Source organism: Equus asinus, chromosome 20 (genome assembly GCF_041296235.1).
Source record: "Equus asinus isolate D_3611 breed Donkey chromosome 20, EquAss-T2T_v2, whole genome shotgun sequence".
NCBI classification, from domain to species: Eukaryota; Metazoa; Chordata; class Mammalia; order Perissodactyla; family Equidae; genus Equus; species Equus asinus.
Genome location: NC_091809.1, coordinates 54,465,221 through 54,482,130, shown reverse-complemented (window position 1 = coordinate 54,482,130; position 16,910 = coordinate 54,465,221). Strand labels below are relative to the sequence as shown.

At 36.9% G+C, this 16,910-nt stretch overlaps 1 protein-coding gene across 2 annotated transcripts in view; it reads left to right on the top strand.

Moving 5' to 3' along the window:
- DDX10 (DEAD-box helicase 10) overlaps nucleotides 1-16,910 on the top strand; it is a 277,654-nt gene that overhangs the window by 195,526 nt on the left and 65,218 nt on the right. The window contains exon 17 of one of the 2 annotated variants that reach the window (XR_011495704.1): nucleotides 12,949-13,112. The exons of the other annotated variant lie outside the window; for it this stretch is intronic. The gene's annotated coding sequence lies outside the window, so the exon portion shown is untranslated. The remainder of the gene's footprint in view (nucleotides 1-12,948; nucleotides 13,113-16,910) is intronic. 2 annotated transcript variants of the gene reach the window in all.

Below are 16,910 nucleotides of genomic sequence, written 5' to 3'. Positions count from 1 at the left end.
ACTGCTTGTTAGTACTCCTACTACTATCACTTTTATCCAAGTCACCATAATCTCTAGCATGGATTATTAATTGTAATAGCCTTCTAACTAGTCTACTTGTCTCCCTTCTCTTGGTCTTTCCTGCCTTCATCCCCCACCCCCGCCACAGTTTATTGTTAATATAGTATCAAGAATGAGCCTTTGAAAGTATCTCACATTATATCACTCCTCTGCTCAGAACCCAGCCCTCAAAGTGCTTCCCTATCTTATTCATAATCAAAAACACAAAATCCTACATACATGATCCAGCTCACAGCTCCCGGGGACTCTAATCTTATTTCCCACTCTTCTGCTATTAACTCACTTAACATCAGGTCCTCCTGATTATTCCTCAAATACATCTGTCCTTTGCTCCACAGGTAGCTTTGTAGTTTGCTCCCTTATTCCCTTCACCTCCTCTCACCTTGCACGCTCTTACTCTGATTTATTTTTCTCCATAGTACTTATCTCTACCAGACAGAATATAAATATATACTAGTTTGTTGTTGCGTGTCTTGCCCCGACTAGAATGTAAACTCCATGACAGGTATATCACGAGCGCCTAGACTGGTACTCAGCAAATAGTAGGCACTTAATATTTAATGAGTGAGTGAGTGAAGCAGAAACTCTTTAATGCAGTTAACTTGTTTTGCCTATGACACTTCCAAAACAATGATATAGCAGAATTACAGTGTGCTATTTATTGGAAGGCACAGTAACTTTGGGGATATTTCACGGTCATTTCAGAGGACAAACAGTAAAACAAAACAAAACGACATAAAGGAGAGGGGGACTAGAAAGCAGTGTTACTGGGCCCACACAGGAATTATTAAATATGGACAATCTCTAATTGTATGCTTTATGTCTCCAAGTTCATTTGAAAGCTGAGGCATGTTTTTTCCTTAGAAAAGATGTCATACACTGTGACTGATTTTCATTATTACTTAGAGTGACCATATAAAGTAACACGTCCAAACAGGACACTTTAGAGAGTGAAAATGGGTGTGAAGAAAAATTACACCCAGACAACTGGTCCTGGGCAAACCTAAGACTGTCCTTGGCGGACCCAGGCCATATGGTCACTGTTCTTATAACTCAAAATACCTTTACCCTAACCTATGGAAAAGGGCATCTTGAGCTCTACTAGAGGCTTGGGACTCTGGAAACATAAGCTCCTGCTGGTAGAAAATATAAGTTGTAATGTAATGCCATATTTTGTTTCATCCTTCCCCTTTCCTTTCTATCATACTCTATTAGTTACCCTTGCACTAAGGGGGAAAAGTCTTTTCCCTCCACTGTTCTAGAATTTAGAACAAATTTCAGCTTTCCTTCCCCTGTGTCCATCCACTTGCCCACATGCCAACTCTGCCCTCCTCCTTACTAGTCCCAAGAATCTTTTTTAAAAAGTTGAGCTTTGATGGTACATGAATGTCTCCCCATTATTTGTGTATAAAGAAGTTTCAATGAAGTACTAAGAAATTTAAAAAGTTAACAAATGATTGCACTAATAGTAGTGATTTACTAAAATAACATCCATTGCAACATTTTGAATTTGTCCTTTGAGTTAACTATTTTGCAATTATCTTGATTCTTACTTTTGTACTATGTATTCTTGAAAATTTGTCTTGTCAAATGTTCCTGTGAATACCAAACACTGGTATAATGTTATATCAACAAGATAAATCACAAATACATAAAAGAGATTGATGACTAATTGCAATCAAAGTCAGCTTAATTTTACATAATTGATTTTCCATTAAGCAGTATTTGCACTGAATATTCTTTAAGATCGTTGTGTTCTATTTTAGTGTCTGTAAAATAAGCAGTTTCTTTGCTCTGTTCAGCTCTTTCAGAGAAAAGCAAATTGGCGAAAGCATAAGATACTTAAGAAAACGTTCCTCATTTCTTTAAAATTAGCACTTATATAAGTTAGCGTAGGGGGTAGAGGGATGGGGGTATAGCCTATAAAAAGTATTTGAGTTGCAGAATACCAGGCATAGTTTGAGGTAATGTTCTCCCAAGGTTTAGACAGCTTTGGTTTCCAGAAAAAACTTGTTTTGACAGCAAAAATACGAGTCCATTTTGGTTTAGTGTACTAGCTTCTCAACTGACTTCTATTATTTCTGGCACTATTACCCTTCTGTTTCATTTAGAAGAACTTCTAAGTTAATTGTGGTACTCAGTAGTGTCTGGTAGGTGTGTGTGTGTGTTTGAATTTGTGGAAATACTTGACAGTGTTTCCCTTCAGCAATGCTTTCTGGTGCAAAGACAAGTGTGTTGTTTATCTAAAAAATATAGATGGTAATTTCTCCTATCAACTCCCCTACTCATTTCTCTTTCTCTCTCAATCCTATGTTCTCTCTCATTCATTCTCCTTCGCATTCAATCTTTCCCATCCTTTCTGCCTCCATACTATAAAAGCTTCTGAAAACTAAGAATTGCTCTCATTAAACATGAGCTATGCTGTGATTTGATATCAGGAGCCACTGTCCAGAAGGAGACCTGGAATGAATTCTGTGAGTGAATGTTTGTAGAGTAAACATCATGGACATAATTCATAGTTAAGTATGAACGAGTATTTATACAGTTCTTTATAACTGTCTCATGAATCAGTGGAAGGTTACTATGAGATTTTGTTTTGTCATCTTATGTTAGCATAATTATTATGATATTTAAGTTTGAACTAAATGGCCTTTTATTTTTGAAGGAAAATGAGCCGTGGTGTATTGTTATTCTAGGTAGGTAGACAATGGTATCTTAACTGTCTAAAGTTCAAATTTGAGGAAAACTTGACACTGGTCCCTGAATAGCATGATATTCGTCAGGGATGAGTGTGTTGTCTCAATCCCCATGGGAGAAAACTTGCAATCTCTTTCCCTTCTTCCTTGTCACTGTCAGCTTTAGCTCTCCAGATTTTGTATGCCCATAGTTCAGGGAAATGAGTTTTTTTATTCTCCTGACTGATTGGCCATCCCTTTATATAGGAGTAAACCGGTGTGGGACTGTTTTTTGTTCTAGTCTATTGTTGCCTTTTCTTATGACATTGTCCTGGGTGTTCCAACCAAGAAAACTTTTATTTACCTTAGAACACCTCCTTTTTGGGACAAATTCTTTTGTGGTCTGAGTCTGCTTTTCTTTTTCTCCTGTAAAGAATTTTGAATTCCTTTTGTAAAACCTTTGCAAAGGAGTTAAATGATTGGCCCAGAGGAAAACTCAGACTAAATACCCTCGGACATCTACTCTGCCTGTGCATCTTGTTTGATCCAGAACATCTCTTAAATATTTTGTCCATGATACAAAGCTGCCTCATAAGAAAGTTAAGGTGTCATTATAGTTTTCTCAAATCAGATTATATAGCTCCAATCCCAAATAAGTTACTTTATTAATCTTTTATCCTTCTAGGTATTGGACTAAATTAGATCAGACAGTACCTGAGCTGTATTTCGTTCAGATAACTCCAAAGGGTCTATTTCTGTTAGATGTTTCAGCTACCCTCAGTAGGTGTGCTTGTCTGACCTCCTAAAGGAAGATACATTCTATCTAATCTTCAAGATTGCTGATAGTCAGAAGGGATATTGCTTTAGGTGATAGTAGTGTGTGTTCAGAGCAACAGAAAAAATTCCAGTGTTTTACAGCCACGAGACGTGCAGCAAAATATGTGATGAAGAAGAAAAAGGTGCCTTGTGGAAGAACTTCATGACATTTAGAACTATGGATAAATGGAATGAGTTCTTTCAGGAGGGGAAAGTGTTGTGTTATCTTCTCTTCCGATATCATTCTCACTGAAGCAAGGGACTCCTGCCCTCCATGGGAGCTTGCATGAGACAGCTCCTCAGACCTAACAAGACACTCAAAGCCTCATAATTCTGTTGATTCTACTTTGAGAGGAATCGGGAGGCAAACAATGTGTTCTAAGGGAGAGCTGTCTCTAAGAGTGATAGTTGCTTTAAAAGAATAGGTACTTTGAGGTATTTGAAGGTGCTTAAGATAGTTTCCTCTGTTTAGTAGCTCAAACCTTTCTAACATCCTAACAAATCCAGCCTTACTTGATAGTTCGAGTTAATTTCAGCTGGACTTTTTTTTTTTTTTTTTTTAAAGTGTCAATGCCAGAGTGATGGGGCCTAAATTTATAAAGTGTTGCAGTACTTGAGCTCAGGCCCTTTATTGGTGGCAGTAGAATAGAGTGGTAAAGGGGGCTAACTCTGGAATCAGAATGTCTGGGTTTGAATTCTTGGGCAAATTATTGAAACCCTTGCATCCATTTCCCTATTGCTAAAATGAAGGTGATAAGAGTACCTATTTCATAGCACTGTTTGGGGGATTAAATGAGGTAATGCATGTAAAGTTACCACAGCTCAAGTTAAACAATTAGTAAAAAGTTGTTGTTGAGAGGCTGGCCCAGTGGTGCAGTGGTTAAGTTCTTGCATTCTCCTTCAGTGGCCCAGGGTTCATGGGTTCAGATCCTGGGCATGGACCTACAAACTTTATCAAGCCATGCTATGATGTCATCCCATATACAAAATAGAGGAGATTGGCACAGATGTTAGCTCAGCAGCAATCTTCCTCACCAAAAAAAAAAAAAAAAAAAAGTTGTTGAGCCAGGAAGAGATTTTAGGGCAAATAGTTTTACTTATTTCAAGGAGAAACTCTAAACCAAAAAAAGACAAAAAGTTTCTGTGAAGACTTCATGACTAGGTACAACATATTAGTTCTGTTTTAAAGGAAAAGATACTGCTGACTTTAGTCAATCTGTACTGGTTGTCTATTGGCACATATATTTTCGAAAGTCTTAATACATGTATTTTAAAAATAAGCTTCGTGTATCTTAGGCATTTGTCTCCCTTGAGAGCTTAATGAGTCATGGTTTGAAAGTGCAGATCCTAGTGGAACCCAGAGGGATTAATGGGTCACAGCTTTAAGAAAATTACAGGTACTTCTAAGTCCTTTTTAGAACTCGTGATAGCCCTTTCTCTGTCGTTATAGAAGAGCAGTTTCAGAGGTTATAAACTGAGAAGGGTCTCTCAGCAAGGGATTTGTTGTTCCGGTGTTAAAGCTCACTTCAAAATGCCTTTTGCAGCTGCTGATGTATTCAGTGCACAGATGCAAAATAGTGCCTCTAACATTCTAGTGATCACCCAGAATAAACGATCAGATGAGCAGTTAGAAAAAGGGAGAGTCTTTATTTCCACTGGGGGAGTCCAGAGCTAAGATCCTGCCAGACAGTGGCTAAGGTCTGTGTTGGCTTTCCGGTTCCTGGAGTACTTTCATATGGCGTGCTCCTGTGGGTTAGCTTCTCACTGCTAGTCTTTGCAGTAAGATGGATGGGGATTACTGTTGTACTAACTGGAGATGGACAGTGAGGATGGAGAGACCAAATGATTGCTCTCCAAGAGGCATCTACGAGTTTCCCTGTTTATTTTCATATAGGTGACACATGGCCTATTAGATTCAGGGACCCTCACTCAGAGTGACTGAAGCAGTTATGTGCACTAGATCATATAATGTTCTCAACAAAACTGTGGTGTAAGTACTGTTGTTCTTCCAGTTTTGCACATGAAGAAAACTCATCCTTGGAGAGGTTAAATATTAGGCTGAGTCTTTAAAAACTACTGATAATTTGACACCTTTTCATTGATAAAAACAGCAGTTTTACATGGTTCAACCTAATAATTTAGTCAATGATAGTAAACAGATATGACTGTGTATCTCTGTTCTGATCCATTTTATGTTGATTTTTGTTATTTGACTCTTGGAAGACTGTCTTATTTTCACTGATTTTTAGGTTCTTTGGGGTACTTTCCTGTTGTCACCATGTTTTACCTGACAGTGATTTCCCTCATCAAATGAGGGACCTGAAGTTTGGAGAGGTTTAAGTAATTTGTCTAAAGTTTGCACAGGTTATATACCAGGTAGATCCTCATACTCCAAACTTCTTTTCCCTCTATGCCACATCAGTAGACAAAATGATGAGGGGACTTTGAGGTCATGAGATATGAGGGAACAGTTATAGAGAAACTATGGATGTTTAACTTGGCTGAGAAAATACTTAGGAAGGGAAAACAATATTGACTTTTGAGTCATACAGACTTAGATTAAAACCTGTCTTATTGTTTACTAGCTATGTAATCTTGAACAAGTTTCTTCAACTCTCTGGGCCTAAGTTTTTTTCATCTGTCAGATGGGGCTATTGATACCCAAATGCTAAAGATATTGAGAGAAATAAGTAAGATAACATTTGTGAAGTACTTGTTAATGCTTGACACCTAAGAGCTTCTTATAAATTAGCTCCCTTTCCTACTCCTTTTTTCCGGAGGAGAGAAAATGCTTTTTTTTTTTTTATCATGAAAAGTCACATCAAAGGCCATTGTATGTACATTAAAATGTGGCAGCTTTCATCACTTTGTAGAGAGATTTCAGGTAAAGTTATACTGCCCCCACCCCTAGTTGTGTCCAATAAAAGTCCAAAAGTGCCATTTGTTATAAAGGGGATTCTTGGGTCAATAATGGTTAGTCCAGTTGACCTCCAGAATTGTTACTCCAGTTGACCTTTCCTAGTTCTTAGATTCTTGGGAGAGATAGCCATATGCACAGAGAACTAAAGGCCAACAGTTGTCATAGTGTCTTCATAAACCATCAGAATGTTCTGGAGCATTCAAAATTTTGATCCATTTCCAAAATTGCTTTTTCCCATAAAACTCAAGAACATCTAGCCCTCATTGTGAAAAGTGTAAGTGATGAAGTCCTGGTTGCCTTGAGACTATTTTTATATACTGTATTTAACTTTTCTAAAGAATGTTCTCAGATTAAAGCATGGTGCAAACTTGAATATAAGTAATTTGTGTAGTTGCTTTATTTTCATGATTCTTTGAAAGTCATCAGCACCATTTGTCTTTTGTTTTTTATGATCTAGACATTGTTTTAGGAAAAGTCTAGTAAATTGTGTATGTTTATAGTTCTTTAAATTTATGTAACATTTTTGGGTATAGACAGCACAGGTGAAATTTCACTTTAGTGACCTGATGAGATTTTAGAAGTGTTAGATGTTGTATCCGAATTGCAATCACAGTTTGAAGCCTATTGTTACAGCATAGTTGCTATAAAGAACTTCATTTAGTTTCTGAAATATTTGTATAAAGCAAACTCGTGTTAGGTATTTATTGTTGCCAACAGCTAAGGGGGGTCATGCGTGCTTAATTTGGAGGAGGAAGGAGGTGCTTTCTGAAGGTAAATTTTCATTGTCTACATTTTGTATGTCAAAGGTGTACATTTGCTAATCTAGACTCATGGACTTGGGTGGACATACACATAACCATGGGAATCCTGTGGAAGACACTTCCATGGCTCCCTAGCTTGGAGAGTTTTGTCTTGGTAACTGAAAAGTAGAGAAATGCAGTTCCTATTTGATTTGCTATTTGTTCTAGCTTTCCAAATTTGGCAGAGTTCATCTGATCATTTGAAGTGAAACAATCTAGCCCAAGAAAAATAAATTTTATATCCAGAAAACTTGTTAAGGCATAGCTGGATGATGCTGGCTGATGTTCTTTTTTCCTTATCTTGCTTCTATGTGTACCTTGGTGATGTCTTTTTTACTTCTTCTGCCCCCTCCATCCCTTGCTTTATTTCAGAAGAAAGAAGATATTTAAAGGAAGGCTCTTTCCCCCTCTACTTATTATTTGAAAATAATTTCCAAGCTGAAATACCAGATTTCACTGTCTTTGAACCTCCACATTTTTCAAAATTAGACATATTGGATTTGTATACAGGACAAGAAGTTTTTTTGTTACAAGACTGTATATGACTTTTCCATCTCCAAATACAAAAATTTAAAAGCAGAAAAAGGAGAAGAGGTGGATTGGACAGAAATTCTTGTTTGTTCATTTTTTGTTTCTCCCTGGAAGAAAAGCCAACTAAGCTGAGATGGACTCAAACATCCTCTTATAAAGAATGAGTTGTCTCAGTGAACTTTAGATTGCATGTCAAAAGTTTTAAATAAGTTACTTTGTGGATATAGATGTGTATCACACTACTGCTATAGAGAGTTTTCTGTATCTTATCTTTTCTGTATCCTATCTTTTTTTTACCCCCCTTCTCTTGACCAGCTACTATTTTTTCACTGAAATATGATCTCCACACTGGCTCTTTTTCTTGCTTTCTTCCCCTAGTGTGACATTCTAGTTTTCCTTTTGGAATGAAATTACATTTACTTGAAATCATTCTCCCTTTTTCCCACAGTAGCCCATCAAGTCTTATAACAGAGCTTCCTATAATGTTTTGCTTTGTTTCTTTCTGATGTAAGTTTTTATTTGACATATTGTTATAATGGGATTCTCTATCCTGAGGACTTTCTGAGTTTATTCCAGCATGAATTGATGTGGGTAAATACTTGCCTTTCTTTGTCAGTTGGTTGCCAAAGCCATGTTGTAGTGCAAAGAACTTGGGCACTGCTGACAAACCCACTTGATTTTTTTATCCCAATTCAGAAACTCAGTAAGTCTGTGAAATTGGGCAAATTACTTAACTTCTCTAAACCTCAGTTTACTGACCTACAAAGTGAGGATAGTCTCTAAATGGAACTGAAATACTTTTGCTTTAATTACAGCTTCCATAGAGTTCTGTGTTTGGCACCAACTGGAATTAGGGATCGAGCAGTTTTTTTCTAGTAGAATTTTCTATCTTCTGATCCTCGAGTTTAATTAGTTTGCTGCATTCTTCAAAAAATAATCAGATAGGTATATGAGCAACATTTAGCTTACACTTTAGATTCCTCTTCAAATTTCTGTGAAGGAACCATAATCATAAATAATATAATCTTCCTGAAATAGTAACTTCTGCATTGCTCCTATCGATGAAAGATCATTGAATAAGAATTGCAGTAGACTTTAGAGGCAGTTAGTAACTCATGATGACATAACATTTGGCTTGGCTATTTTGATACAGAGACATGCTGAAGTACAAAAAAGACAAAAATCCATTACTTTCACCTTTTTTTTGGTTATTGAATTATGACAATAAAATAAGTACTGCTGCTCCTAACCTGACCACTCTTGCCACCTCTGGATATGTGACAGGCAGGAGTAGATTGAGTCATCACTGTCTCTGTACATAATACTTGTTAATAAAAAAAAAAAAGATTTTGCTTTCTAATGGGGTCATTCTGGCATGGCTTCATCAAATTAGCTTTGTCAGAATGTCCCTTATTTCAAGGTGACCATATCAAAATGTTTTGCTGCTTCTTACACATATCAAGACTAGGTTTTTATGGATATAATTGCATATTTTTCCAACTTTAAGATATGTTAAAAAATATGTGCTATTAATTGAAGGGAATTTCCTAATTTGTGGATCTTCTAAGACTAGCTTTGAAAAACACTCTACTTGACAAAATACCTTCTTGGCATTTGTATTAGTCAGCTAATGCTGACATAACATAATGCCACCACAGATGGGGTGGCTTAAACAACAAAAATTTATTTTCTTATGGGTCTGGAGGCCAGAAGTCTAAAATCAAGGTATTGTCAAGATTGGTTTCTGGTAAGGCCTCTCTTCCAGGCTTGTAGACAGCTGCCTTCTCACTGTATCCTCACATGCCCTTTCCTCTGTGCACAGGTGTTAGGGGAGAGATCTCTGGTGTGTCTTCCTCCTCTTTATAAGGATACCAGTCCTATTAGATTAGAGCCCCACCCTTATGACCTCATTTAACTTTAATTATCTCATTAAAGGCTCTGTCTCCAAATATAGTCACATTAGGGGTTAGGTCTTCAACATATGAATTTGGGGGCTGGAAACACAATTTAGTTCATAATAGCATTGCATTAAACATTGGATATATGAACATTAATTAGACCTTATCTTAATCTTTAAGGGGCTCACTCTCTAATGAGGAAGCCCAATGTATAAACAAATTATCAGTATAATCTAGTAAGTATGATAGCAGATATATTTAAATAACAGTATCATTTTAGGTAATGGAAAAATTGTAGGCTTTGCTATGAACAAGGAAGATATACGTATTCTGGGAAAAGGACGTCAAATCACACTCCAGGGTTGAGCTGTAGTTAATAGTGAGCCCTGTAGAGTTTTACACAGGAAAGTGACATAATCTGATTTGTATTTTAGAAATATAGCACTGGTCATCTGGCCCAGACTCTAGACAGATGTAGAACTCCCTAATTCTTTAAGCAATTAATCAGAACTATTCCCAAGTGGTACTTCTAACTATATTTCTGGGAAGAGCTTTCTTCTACCATGCTATTTTGGAGACTTTTCTAATATTGACCTTGAATGTTGCTTAAAGCATTTTTACATTGGTTTCTTCTTTGACCTGGGGAGGGAGGGAGACTTTATTTTTATCTCTACCTCTGTATTTATAGATTCTTATGTACCTTTTGCTTTCTCTGAACTAAGCCATAGGTGTTAAGTATTTAAAACTTCCCCTTAATAATTTTTGAAGTGCTCTTTAAATTCTCACTTTCTCAATGTACCATATGCATTATGAGCACAAAATTTTACAGCATCGAAAAGGATTCAGTATTTTTATCCTGTAGAAGAGTCTGTGAATACACTGGTAGCTTGATGGTAACTGTCCCCCACTCTCCTACAAGATGGGGAGACTGTTAGGTTTCATGACTGTTTTCTGTAGGAAGATTGGCTGTGTGGAAGGTTTTTTTCATAGATCAGTTTGGTGATGTGGAAACCTTAGATGTGAATTAAAGATGAATAGTCACAGTGTGATTAAAATGGCAAGCCTGATATTTAAGTTAAAACAATCTGGGAAAATATACCTCATAAAACAAGGTTAAAGGAGTAAGAGTGTTGTCTAGCCTAGAGGAGAAAAGACTTTGAGAAGATTTAAAAACCATCAGAAATCTATAAAAGTATATTTTCCAGATGATCATGAGAGATTCCATTTTCTTTTAGTACAGGACAAAAATATGTAGGCCTAAACTGTTGTCAGAGGAATTAGGTTAGACACCTTGAAATGGCTTACCACAAGAGCTGTGGAGTCTATGGAGTCTCTAGAAATTTCAAGGAAAAGGGGGTCAAGCACCATCTTTTCTGGGGAAGGGTTGAATAGATGCCCTTTAAATGCTATGTTTATGTGATTTTTTTAATAGACTGTGGGTATCAGAGTTTATATTCTGAATAAACCCTTCTTTACTTGAGGGAAAGGAGGAAAGGTGGTTTTTGCTGGTTAGAGAGCAGAATTATAAATAATTAGCTCTTTGCTGCAACTTTTTGTTTCTGCTTGTTAGGCAAGATCATTTTTTGATTATTAGTTTAAATATTGTCTCTATCTTACCATTAATTACAAACAGGTTGGAATCACTAACAATTTAATACCTGCCTGTTAGAAACAAGGATTTTATAAGTTATTTTCAGGTATAGAGAACATTCATTAATTTTAGTCTCGAGGGGTTAGTCAAAACCATCCAGTGCTTCCTTCTGTAAGTATATCGGATGTTTCCTTTCCAGTCTTCTTTCCCATTGCCATCCACTCTAGCCTGAGATTACTGTTGCCTCAAATCATGCTGCTACAAAAGTTTTCTAAATGACTCCAAACTCTTAGAATTATTTTCCAGGGGGTATAATTCACATACAGTATAATATGAGTGATGTGTTTTGGAATTGTGCAACTCATGGCAGCCCTGGCACCTCTTTACCAGTCTTGCATAGTTCTGTAAAATTAATCCTACCAAAATGCTGCTCTCACTGTGTTAGTCTGTTGTTTAAGGATCTTCATATTTTCCTTTTGCTTATTATCTAAAATTAAAGCCCCTGTTTAGAAATCTAGCTACATCCCTCATGGATTATTTTCATGTCATTTTGTGATTTCCCCTCCTCTTTCCACTTACTAATCTGAGGGCTACTCATTTTTCTCAGCATTTCAGACCTTGAACTTCATTTCCAAAGACTTCTGTGGTCTGTAAAGATCTGGCTTTAAAAATAATCCTTTCCCATTTTAAATATGGTGAGGGAAGGGAAGAGAAAGGAAACTAAAATGTATGTATTGTATGGGCCTGGGGGCTCCATATATACAAGTTCATTTAATCATTTCTCAAAATATATGGGATCCTAGATATCATCCCAATTTGACAGAAGTGGAAGTAGCTTCAGAGAGATTACATCATTTCACTGAAATTATACAACCATGAGAGTTGGAATTTGAACTTGGGTTTGCCTAATTCCAGAACTCTTTTTCTATTTGATTATAATTTAGCCCTTACTGCATTAGTTTATGTTTAGCAATATGTAGGTTATATTTTCTCTAGTTTTATTTAGGTTATGACAAGATGTGGTCTAGGGCTTCCTGCTTTTTCATGTAGGGTATTGGGAGCATTTCTTTCTAGTCTCTCTCTCTGTGTCTGTCTCACAGGAGGGGCATAGTTTGAATAGTGTTAACCCTTTCAATTCAGTAATAGAAAGTAGTCTTTTTGTGATAATAAGGGACCTATCTTAGATAGATAAAGTCCATGTAGAGTTCCCAAATGTTGTTTTATCCTGTGGTAGAATATCCTTCAAGAGCAAGCCATTAGAAGATTCACTAACAAGTGGTCTAATTGTCAGGTTTAAAACTAATATATTTTCATTAACTTTGTTTAACTTCCTGATAGAGGACTGAGCATTAGAGTTGCTTAACCATGAAGGAATTATGAATTGTAGGGGGGAAGGAAAACTAAAAGCATCCTATCCTCTCTAAGCTAGATGAAATAATCAGCCCAGATTACTCAAGAATTTTCTGAAGTCATTTCTTGCTTTTCTATATTGTCCTCCATAAAATAGTGTTTGCTAAAAATCTGCCTCCTCTTGTGTTTTATAAACTGGGAGCAGACAGAAATGGTCCCATTTTTTAATGCTGATTTTAAAAGATAATTCTCAACCATTATGATCTCATGGTGTTCCATTCATATTCTAATTCCATATCCCACCCAGAAATGAAGGCAGTGATTAGAAAAGAGCAAGCACCTAGTCCACGGGAATGGAGTGAAACAAGGGGTTTACCCATCTGTTTGACTAGAGAAGACTTGTGTTTGATTCCACATTGTGAAGAAACACATTTTAAAGCCTCAATATGATTTCATGGTGGCATCCATAATGTAAGTAGTTAATCCTCAGTTGTGTGGGTAATGAAGTAATTTGAAACATGCTTTTAAGTGATAATGTAGGTATAGTGTAAAATTTGCTGCTTTTCATTGATGGATAGGAGGTCAGATTTTTAAGTTTCTTGTGTCTCTGTTAACTTGGGTTTCTATTTCTCTTAGCACTTTAGGAAATTACAGAAAATGTGTTTTAGTTAATATTATATGAAAGCATTCTAATAAAAAAGGATTCAAAACAATAAACGAATTAGGACACCATGCTGCTTTCTTTTTCTAGGCCAGTGGCATGACCTTGAACAAATCATTTAAAAGCTCTGGGTTTTTGCCATTTTCTCATTAATTTTTTATTTTTTTTTAAAAGATTTTATTTTATTTATTTATTTTCCTTTTTCTCCCCAAAGCCCCCCGGTACACAGTTGTGTATTCTTAGTTGCGGGTCCTTCTAGTTGTGGCCTGTAGGATGCTGCCTCAGCGTGGTCTGTTGAGCAGTGCCATGTCCGCGCCCAGGATTCGAACCAATGAAACACTGGGCCGCCTGCAGCGGAGCGTGCAAACTTAACCACTCGGCCACGGGGCCAGCCCCTTTCTCATTTATTTTTAAATGTTGCTTTCACATCTAAAATCCTATGATTCAGTAATGTCTTTTTTCCTGCATTCATTCTTCTTTGTTGCTCCTACCTCTTTAAAATAATGGTTATCATTAAAATCTTTAAACATTAATTTTAGAAGAGCACGAATGGTTATATTGTATGGTGTCTTTTTTTCTGACATGCTCTCTGTATAAGGACAGTTTGTACTAGTTTCCATTAAAACTTGAGTTATAGCTCAGCAGGTTGCTAAGTATGTTTGATTAAAATACCAAAGAAAATTGAAGATACCTTTTTTCCTACATATAACCTGTATGACTCATAAGAGTAGTGTTAGTAATTATGAGGTTCCTGGGAAAATAGACTTTTTGCCTTCATACCAGCCTATAAGAGAATGAAATTCTCTTATATAGATATCATATTATATAGATATGATACATGCTGTTTGCTTCTTTACTTTCAGGAACTACATAGACTTGGAAGGTAACATGATTCAAGTAATTTTGCACATTTTCACCTCTGTAGTTATGTATGCAAATCATACCTTATTGAGTCTTACCTTATCACAACTGTGGTGTTGTCTCAAAAAACGAACACTGAAGAAATAAATGAACCTGGGATATTGTTCCCACTCTGTAGTGGTGGGCTACAGGACTGTGACCTTAGGAACCGCCCCCCCCAAACCCCTAATTCTGTGACCTCTACTAGGAGGAGGATGAACTAATTATCTTTGGTAACAGTGGCACTTGCTAACATTTATTGAGTATTTGCACAAATGTGCAACCTGATTAGGCAGGTTCTTGCTATCACCCTGCCCCATTTAAAGATGAAAAAACTGAAGTCACTAGTGAAAATTAAATAATTAGCCTTATAATGAGTAGCAGAGCTGGTATTCAACCAACAGCCACCCACTCCCACCACTTATCTGTAAAACACATGATTTGACCACTTCAGTACACTGCCTTCCAACTTAAGCAGTCCTTGAGTCTGTGAATTTCTAATACAGAAGTATCTGTCTTAAACAACATTCAGAATCTCAAGGTACTGCCCATATCAGTTGCTATGTATTCCTGTAAAATTTTCTATGGCCCATACCGTATAACTGTGTATATTTGTGACCCTTACTGCTGTTTCTAAGTAACTTTAAAATAGTTTGCACTTGTTTTCACAACACTCCATAAGGTAAACTGGGCAACTGAGGTTTTATAATACAGATGAGAAAGGAGATTTGGCTGGTGAATTGAGATGGTGAACTGGCAGAACCAGATCTAGAACCCACTTGCAGATTGCTCCTATTTTGACTAGACTGTATACCTACAATGATTGCTTTTAAAGATTTACCAAAGAAGATCAATCAGTGAAAGAATCTCTCAGATTACTACTGAGAAAATAGTGATAATCCAAGAGATTATTTTGTTTTATGTCATATTCCTTCCTGCATCTTTGCCTTTTCATCTGTTACTGGAATGAGTTGTCACAGCTCCATTCCAAGGCCAACCTCTTTACTTGGGCACTGGATCCTATCCCCTCCTACTCAGGAACTTTGCTCTTGAATTTTCCCCTCTCTCTTCTGTAACATCGATTTCTTTCTCTTTATCAGATCATCCTTATTAGAATGTTAATATGTTTTATCTCTGATCATAAGGGAAAGAAAATCCCTTCCTAGACTCTACATTCTCCCTTAGCTTTGTCACATTTATGAATTTTCCTTGATAGTAAAACTCCAGAATTTTCTTTGCTTCTATTATTACCACTTCCTCATCCCTCATCACTTTAGGCTCCTTGCTCAGGATGTCAGACTTCTACTTCACTGAAATCTTTCATTTCACAGTCATCAACAACTTCTCTCTTGTCAAATCAGGTGGTCAGTTCTCAGTCTCTATCTTACTGGACCTCTCAGCACTTGACTCAGTTGTTCATTATCTCATTGAAACCTGTCTTTACTAAGCTTTCAGAATGTCAAGTTCTGAAATTCTCCTTGGAAACCTCTCCATCTCTTTTAGTAACTTTCCTTCTACTTCTGGACTTCTAGTGGTTGGAATGCTTCTGGGTCCAGTCTTTGGACCTCTTTTCTTCTCTGTCTTCATTCATTCCCAAATGATCTCTCTGTTCTCAGCACTTTAAATATTGTTCCAATGTTGATGAATCCTAAATTTATAACTTTAGCCTTGACCTCTCCTGAGCTCCTGTTCCCTGTATTTAACTGCCTACTTAATATTTTCACTTGGATGGTTGCTGGGCATTTCACATTTACATAGCCAAACAAACTCTTTTTTCCCCCATGCTGAGCAATGAAGTAGATAAGCTTTTTAAGATCAAGAAACCAAAGGGAATGATAAGAATTTAAATGGTCTCCATTCTTGGGAAAACACAAGAAGATGTTATGTGACAGGTAGAATGTCAATTCATCTTCATTTATGGGCAATTCTTAAGGTATTCTTTTCCTCCATGAAAGAAAGAGGGGTATGTGAGTCATTTTTGAAACAGACTCAATAACAGAGGGAATCCATTCTTCCTAACAATTTAGAAACCCTCCGGTACCTTACAGTTGTGGGGGCCGAGAATTGGCCACCCCAAGATATGTCTCTTTGGCATGAGGATTATTTGGGGCTGGTTACTTAAAACTGCAGACAGGGAAGGAGGCTCTGAGGAGTGGAACTTGCTTACCCTTTGTTAAGAAACATGTACATTTGTAAGGGAAATCTCCCTCTGTAAAGTTGTCTCCCTCTCTGTACAAGGAAGAAGAAAGGGGGTGACCTTATTTCTAGAAACTCTTAATCAATGCCAAAGGCAAGGAGTTAAATCTGCCTTTGTTTACTGTCCTTGTGTGGTAATCTCCCAAGATCAACTCTCCCTGCACCCCCCCAACATCCTCCTTTGTTGTTAGCTGAAGATGATATTTAAGGTGTAGGCTTCACCCATTTTGGCGAGTTGCTCAGCTTGCCTGAGCCTCTCCCATGTATACATGTTATAAAACTTTGTTTGATTTTCTCCTGCTATTCTGTCTGATGTAAATTTAATTCGTTCTCCTGCCAGAAGAACCCAGAGAGGGTAGAGCAAATGTCTTCCTCCCTTACACAATAATCCAGCCAATGCCACCCATTGCAGTTCGATGAGAAACTGGAAAGGCAAGGCATTTTAAGTTAAAGATGCAAACTTAACAAACTTTGATTGACAAATCTCTGTCCCTATTTCTGCTAAATCTGCA